Genomic DNA, 6665 nt, shown 5'->3' with positions numbered 1-6665 from the left:
GAGTGTTTTCTAAATTGGACCTAAACTCTGGGTTTTTCCCCCTCAGGAAGGAGGCCAGGCAGTATTTTGCTTTTACCACAAAGTGGCACAAATACCAACTATGCCGACTTCCCCAGGGAGCGAGAAACTCAGCCATGAGTTTCCAGAGTCTCATGAACACCGTTTTAGCTGATGTCTTGGGTAAGGGAGTCTTGTGCTTTCAAGAGGACCTGGTAATTTACTCACCCAGTGTAAAAGAACATAAGGCCCGACCATCACTGAAATGTTCTAAATGTGAATTTTTCCTAAAAGAAGTGGAATACCTGGGACATGTTGTGAACAAGGAGGGGATACACCCCACCAAGGATAATGTTAGTGCCATACTTCGAGGGCAAACCCCTTCTACAGTACGACAAGTCAGGAGATATCTAGGAATGGTGAACTTTTATAGGAGGTTTATCCCGGAGTGCTCCAAATTAATGGATCCCATAGTAAAATTTACAAAAATAAAGGATGAAATTTACATTGGGGGGGAGCAGAGCAAAGCCTATCAAGCGTTAAATCAGGCTCTGATTGTCGCCTGTGTGCTCACATAACCCAAGCTCAGTCAGACCTTATTCCTAGCTGCGGACACCTCCAAGAACACTATCGCAGTCATATACTGGAGCAAGCAGAGGGAGAAGCTTTCAAACCAATAGCCTTCATAAGCAGAAGATTGTCTCCCTCTGAAAGAAACTATTCAGTAATCGAGGAGGCTCTGGCAATCATATACAGCCTCAGAAAATTCCGCTATATGCTACTGGGCCAGCATATTATACTCAGATCTGACCACAAACCCTTATCCTTCATATCTTCCATGAAGGATAAAAATCAACGAATTGTGAGGTGGTCCTTAGAAATGCAAGAATTCAGAGTAGAGGTAAATTACATCCCAGGGAGTTCTAACGTTGCGGCTGATTATCTGTCTAGGTCATTAGACCTTAGCCAAAGTGAGGACACCAGTAAAAGTGAAGAGAACATCAACCTGGTGCTGGTGATCGAGAGAAAGAGGGCCCCTACCCATCCATCTTCAAAATTGGGGGAAGCCTGAGATAATTGAGGCCCAGAAATCGGATCCGATGTGGGGGGGGGGAGTACATGAAAGGTTAAAAAGAGGGGAGATTGTCTCTCACAACCAAACATTCTATGATACCATATGTATGGATAAAGACATCACAGGGAGGGGGAAAGAGAAAATTTTAGTTCCTAAAACCATGATTCCTTGGGTTTTGTACTCTTTTCATGATGCAGATCTAGCCAGACATCAGGGAATTCATAGAACCTGGAAGAGGGTGATGGAGAGATACCTATGGAAAGGGATGAGAGAGGATGCTGAGACCTATGCATCATCTTGCCATGTATGCCAACAGAAATCTGTCATCTCTGGCAAGGCGCCAGTCCAACCATTACTGCTACACTCATGTCCATTTCAGGTTGTGGCTACGGATATTGTGGAACCCCTTCCCACCACCAAAAAGGGAAACAGGTACATACTCATCGTGATCGAAATGTTCTCAAGATTTCTGGAAGCCACAGCCATGAAAGATCAGAGGGCAGAAAACGTGGCGAACAAGCTTTTTAAACTGGTTATTTTAAGGTATGGAACTCCTGATACTCCCTTATCAGATCAGGGTACCAATTTTACTGCCATGGTGATGCTCTAACTCTGCAAATTATTGGGAATAAAGAAGCTGTTCACTAACCTATACCAGACCCTCAAGGAAATGGGATGTGCAAGAGAACGAATCGGACCTTGAAGCTCACTCTCTCCAAGTTAGCAGAAGGGCGAGAATTGGAGTGGGATTCACACCTCGCACATACCCTTTTCGCTTGTAGGACTGCTCTCCATTCTGCAACAAAGGAGGTCCCTACTGTTGTGCTCTATGGGTTCCAGCCTTTATTCCCCAGTGATTTCAGAGGTTCCAAAGCAAGCACCGGATTCCCAGACATTGAAGAGTACTTAAACAACCTTATCAGGGAAAACAGATTGGCACACGAATTGGTGGCTGAGTCAAGCAATGCATGCTCCCAATGTGCCCAGTCATATGCTAACAAAGTAAGAAAGCACAAAGACCTAAAATTAGGAAACCTAGTCCTGCTGGAACAGAAATCCGGAAGAAAAAAAGGGAGGAAAGTTTGGAAGGAGCTCTGCAGGGCCATTTGAAATAATAGAGAAGTTATCCACCATAACATTCAAGATAAAGGAGATTGCACATCCGAAGAAAAGCATGGTAGTCCACTCAGATTGCATAAAATTGTATAGATGTAGGTCTGACAGGTTGGTCCGTTTGGGTGACTCTCTCGAGAACATATGGGGAAATGGGGGGAAAATGTGAGATAACAGATGTCAGGGGAACATAGTTGAAACACATCCCAGAAGGCACTCTGATAAGAAAGGAAGCAATGAAAAGGAGGATGGGAAAGGTCTCTCAAATGAGTATCTTCCCAAACACATAAGATACAAAGAGGCACATGAAACACTTCACAGGAAAGAGCAGACTCAGATGTGTCAGAGAAAAGGAGAATTATATTCTGAAGAAACATACAATCGCCTGTGCCAAGATACGCTCTAAGGCTCAGGCAAAATGGAAGTGATTCCCAGGGTACTAAGGAAGGAGTAAAAAAGAGTTTCTCTGAGAGAACAGAAAAACTTTTTTTTTGAAAGGGTGGGGGGACATTTGTTAGATCCTGAATAGAGAACTTTACAAGCAAATTCTTTATTCATGATTTAACATAGTAAATATTACCAAATAAGGAGACACCTGCACATCAGCACATAATTATAAAAATTTCCTTGTGTCATGTGATAATATGTATTCTATGTGTGCTATATACTGAAGTTTATTCCTGTATAACAGAATTCAGAAGCAGAGAATTTTGTGTTAGAATAGTGTAAGGGAATTGTTATATTATTTGTAAATCCCATTAAGCTGTCTAGTACATTAGAAAATTTCCAAACAGATAATAAGTTGTAATCCAGAATAATCGTATGTAATCTGGTGTAGTCGAGTGTAGCACCGGAGGCTGTACCTACGTAGAAAGTGTTGTCAGAATGACTACTTGGAATACAGCAACCTAACAGATTAGGGAGAGTGTGGGATCACCCAAGGGACATGAACTGTGAGGATTGTGCGGTAAAAAACACATCGAATTGAGGACAAAAGGGTGAATAAAAGGACGATGCGTGCCATATTACAAGCTTTTTCTTCTTCGGTTCCTGGATTCCAGCTTTGGGAAGTTTAGTCGGGTGATTTGTGAGAGAGCGATGAGTTGATTACAACGATGTCAGACAGCAGGGCCTATTCCTGAGAACGGTTGAATATTTCCAAGCGGAGCTCATTGTGATGACGGCCTATGCAGAATTGAGCTGTTGCTAAAAGTCCCATCATGCAGAACGGAGGAAGTTTCCTGTGGAGCAGCAGAAAACACGCCAAAAAGTTCGGAAGTGATTCAAGGACAGCATAGTGCATCGCCAGCCGATAGTTATACAGGAAGGTAACTCAAAACTACATGTGAAAGCGTCGAGACAGTCAGAAAGGATCGGGTAATGTAAAGAATTTCACTCTATGTTAAGATCGCTTTGAAGAAAGGGAATTTTGTGTGTATTGTAAGCTAAGGACATTTTACTAGAGAACTTTTAATGAGAATTTGATTGAATTAGTTAAACCCCATGAAACAAAGAAAAACTGTTGATAGGCAGTATTTTAAATGAGATTAACTAGGCTTGACTAATGAGATTTAGAATTAAGATAGCTATTGATAGAGTAATTATAAAAGTGTTTATTGTGCATTCAATGAATGATTTGTAAAAAGGAATTATAACCTAGTAGTGCTACACTCACACTCAATCTTATCTTTTCATAGTTGAAGGATTTAGCTTACTTAATTTCATTGATGTGATTTAGTATGAACCCTAACTAAGTGTGAGTTTTGTTCTATTGAATTTTCTTAACTGTAAATGTATTGTGCTCTTCCAATAAATGTTTTATACCTCATACCTGATTACGAATGCGAACCACCACTTATGAAATAGAGCCCTTTGGCAGGAAGGAATTTATATATTATTACTTAAGTGAGATTCAGGTCACGACTGCTAACTGAATCTATACAGAGCTAGCGTAAGATTAAATATTGTATGTATCCCTTTTGAATTTAGAATTATTACCCTGAACAAGTCTCTTCTGTTTTAGGATATTGGCTGGCGCAGCATAATATAAATTTTGCCAATATCCGAAATGGAAATAGTACTGAATTAATATTTATTTAAGAGGCACAACAGTAGATTAAATAGCAGGTTAATTAGAGACAGAATAAAGTAAAATATACAGAAAGCAACGCCGTAACATGACCTTAATACTATTAACAGCCCTTCACAGCAAATCCCATTTCTCTGTTGGAAGTTTTTTTTTTTTTTACACTTGGTTAGACTATAAGAAATTTAGTTTAATCCTTTATCGACGGTGTAAGCAAACAAAGTTTGTGCCTAAAGTATTTCAGGACTGAGGCAACTCGTGGTAAAGGTGAACTAGGCTCTCATCACTTGTCTTAGTATCTCCCATAATGCAAAGCACATCTCCTTGTGGACATAATGCTATGCATTAAGAGAAGGGCCACTACCCAGACTGGTTTAGACCTTTATTGAGGTGTGTTTAAGTAAAGACCGCTCTAAAAATTAGGCGATCCCCAGACCACTCGCTATGAGTGACTGTCCAACTCAGCATTGTTCCACTCAGTGGCAGGCTCACTCCACCACCAGACAGAGCAATAATTTCAGCGGAGGGAGCCAGACCCAGAGGTGGTGATACTACGATGGAGGCAATGGACAAGTCGTATTTACCTATACAAGCTGCCAAAAGGTGTCTCACCTTATTATTAAATAACTCTGGATTAGAGAAAGATGTTGGAAGTTTTTTTCCTACTTGGTTAGAATATAATAAATTTAGTTCCTTCCTTTATCCAAGTGTAAGCAAACGAGGTTTGCACCTGAGGTATCTTAAGGACTGAGGCAACTCATGGTAAAGGTGGACTAAGCTCTCATCACTTGTCTTAGTATCTCCCATAATGCAAAGCACATCTCCTTGCGGACTTGTATAATGCTGTGCATTAAGGGAAGGGCCACTACCCAGACCGGTTTTGACCTTTATTGAGGTCTCGTCAGTGAGAGCCAGACCCAGACGTGGTGATACTAAGGTGGAAGCAATGGAGAAGTCATATTTACCTATACAATTTGCAAAAGATGTCTCACCTTATTATTAAATAACTCTGGATTAGAGAAAGATGTTCGAAGTTTTTTTTTCTTCTTCCACTTGGTTAGACTATAATAAATTTAGTTTAATCCTTTATCCAAGTGTAAGCAAACAAAATTTGCACCTAAGTATCTTCAGGACTGAGGCAACTTGGTGAGACACCTTTTGGCAAGTAGTATAGGTAAATATGACTTTTCCATTGCTTCCACCTTAGTATGAGCACATCTTGGTCTGGCTCCCACTGACGAGACCTCAATAAAGGTCAAAACCGGTCTGGGTAGTGGCCCTCCCCGTAATGTATAACATTATACATGTTCACAAGGAGATGGGCTTTGCATTATGGGAGATACCAAGACAAGTGATGAGAGCTTAGTCCACCTTTACCACGAGTTGCCTCAGTCCTGAAAAGTATCTTCAGGACTGAGGTGCAGACTTTCTTTGCTTATACTCGGATAAAGGATTAAACTAAATTTATTATAGTCTAACCAAGTGGTAAAAACTTTCAACATGTTTCTCTAAATCCAGAGTAATTTAATAATAAGGTGAGACACCTTTTGGCAACTCATATAGGTAAAGATGACCTCTCTACAATGCTTCCACTTTGGTATCACCCCCTCTGGGTGTGGCTTCCACTGACGAGACCTCAATAAAGGTCGAAACCGGTCAGGGTAGTGGCCCTTCCCTTAATGCATAACATTATATACATATCCGCAAGGAGATGTGCTTTGCATTATGGGAGATACTAAGACAAGTGATGAGAGCTTAGTCCACCTTTACCATGAGTTGCCTCAGTCCTTAAGATACTTTAGGTGCAAACTTTGTTTGCTTACACTTGGATAAAGGAAGGAACTAAATTTATTATATTCTAACCAAGCGGGAAAAAAAACTTCCAACATCTTTCTCTAATCCAGAGTTATTTCGTAATATGGTGAGACATATTTTGGCAACTCGCATATGTAAATATGACTACCCCATTTGCTTCCACCTTAGTATCACCACCTCTGGGTTTGGCTCCCCCTGATGAGACCTCAATAAAGGTTGAAACCGGTCTGGGTAGTGGCCCTTCTTTTAATGTATAGCATTATACATATCTGCAAGGAGATGTGTTCTGCATTATGGGAGATATTAAGATAAGTGATGAGAGCTTAGTCCATCTTTACCACGAGTTGCCTCAGTCCTGAAGATACTTCAGGTGCAAACTTTGTTTGCTTACACTTGGATAAAGGATTAAACTAAATTTATTATTACGATCTGGGTAGTGGCCCTTCCCATAATGCATAGCATTATACATGTCTGTAAGGATATGTGCTTTGCATTATGGGATACTAAGGCAATTGATGCGAAGTCATTAGCCTCTATAATACAAGTAACCCAGTCGTAAAGTGACTTCACACGCAAATT

Source organism: Typopeltis vanoorti, chromosome 3 (assembly GCF_054136105.1).
Source record: "Typopeltis vanoorti isolate ZY-2024b chromosome 3, IOZ_Tvanoo_1.0, whole genome shotgun sequence".
In the NCBI taxonomy this organism is placed as follows: domain Eukaryota; kingdom Metazoa; phylum Arthropoda; class Arachnida; order Uropygi; family Thelyphonidae; genus Typopeltis; species Typopeltis vanoorti.
Note: the sequence above shows the minus strand (reverse complement) of the source record.